Raw genomic sequence first — 1,591 nt, forward strand, 5'->3', positions numbered from 1 at the left:
CAATATTTATGCGTTCCATTTCTTCCTTAACAATATCTAATTTTCCTACATTCATGGTTCTCACATTCCATGTTCCAATCACTAGTGTCTACTTATAACTGTTCCTTTTCCTTTGTATTGGCTCTAAGTTGTATAGAAGAGAGACTGCTTCAACTTTCTCTCTCTGTTGGAATCAAGCTTCTGATCTTTTAATTGTAGTCCAACACTTGAGTTACTGTTTCACAGATCTCCTGCTTTGATACCAGCCCCTATCTCTCCCTGATCTCCAAAAAGCATCAGAGACTCTGGGAAATCACTGGCTTTTGGGTACTACCCCTCTCTGCTCAGCTCCTTTCAGAACCTCTCTCTGAAAAAGACACAATAAGAATTATTATATAACTCACCGAAGAAGACATTCAGATGGCCAAGAAACACATGAAGAAATGTTTAAAATCCCTAGATCTAAGAGAAATGCAAATCAAAACATCTATGAGATATCATCTCATCCCAATAACAATAGCAAAATTTAACAGAAGAGCAAACAACAAATGCTGGTGAGGTTGCTGAGAAACTAGAACCCTTATTCACTGTTGGTGGCACTGTAAAATAGTGCAAAGACTATGGAAAGCAGTATGGTGCTTTCTCAAAAAGTTGGAAATAGAAATACCATTTGACCCAGCAATTTCACTACTGGGAAAATACCCTAAAGAAACTAGAACTGCCACAGAAGCAGATATATGCTCACCCATGTTTATTACAGCTTTGTTCACAATAGCCTAAGTGTCCATTAACAAATGAATGGTGAAGCTATGGTATATTCACATAATGAAATACTATGCTGCATTGAAAAACAAGGAATTCATGAAATATTATACAAAATGGGTGACCCTGGAGGACATTATGCTGAGTGAAATATCTCAGACACAAAAGAACAAATACTGCACAGTGCCACTGTTGTAAAGCAGGACTGACATCAGAGTTGGGAGGATAATAAGAGGGGGTAAATAATGTAGGCTGCATTGAAACAGATGAGGGGGAGAACTGTTTAAGAGGAATATATGATTAGGTATTATTGTCATGACAAGAATCCAGAACGAAAGCTGAATAGTGGAGTGGGCTGAGTGGGGGACTATGTAACAAAGAATTTCTTCCCCCTCTTTTTAAAGAGAAAACTGAACTGGTGGGCAAGAAGTAAAGTGTGCAACTATGAATAAATGGAAATCCAAAGTCTCTGTAAACTTTCATTAAAATAATTTAAAAAGAAAAAAAGAATGATTACATAAAACACAAAAGGAATGTGTGAAACCCAATTTGCATGAATGAAACACAATGTATACTAATTTTGTATGCAATTCAATATAAAATCATAATTTAAAAAGACGACTAAAATGCTTACCTCTGGGCTAATAGGCAACATCATAATAGACGGGGAAAAGATTTAGATTGTTAATGATATTATATTACTGAGATCAACAGTCAATACCGGCCAGACCGGGGAACGGCGCCGCCAGACCAGGAACGCCGCTAGAGGGACCCGGAAGAGACCCGGGAAGAGCAGCCAGGGGAACGCACGCCGCCGCCCGCCAGACCGGGGGAACGCTGCCGCCAGACC

General features: G+C 39.1%; 1 protein-coding gene across 1 annotated transcript in view; it reads right to left on the bottom strand.

The window, feature by feature from the left end:
• MPRIP (myosin phosphatase Rho interacting protein) overlaps nt 1-1,591 on the bottom strand; it is a 268,574-nt gene that overhangs the window by 235,521 nt on the left and 31,462 nt on the right. The window lies entirely within an intron of this gene.

The sequence above is a fragment of the Elephantulus edwardii genome, unplaced genomic scaffold, assembly GCF_000299155.1.
Source record: "Elephantulus edwardii isolate Elephantulus edwardi_28Jun2011 unplaced genomic scaffold, EleEdw1.0 scaffold00526, whole genome shotgun sequence".
NCBI classification, from domain to species: domain Eukaryota; kingdom Metazoa; phylum Chordata; class Mammalia; order Macroscelidea; family Macroscelididae; genus Elephantulus; species Elephantulus edwardii.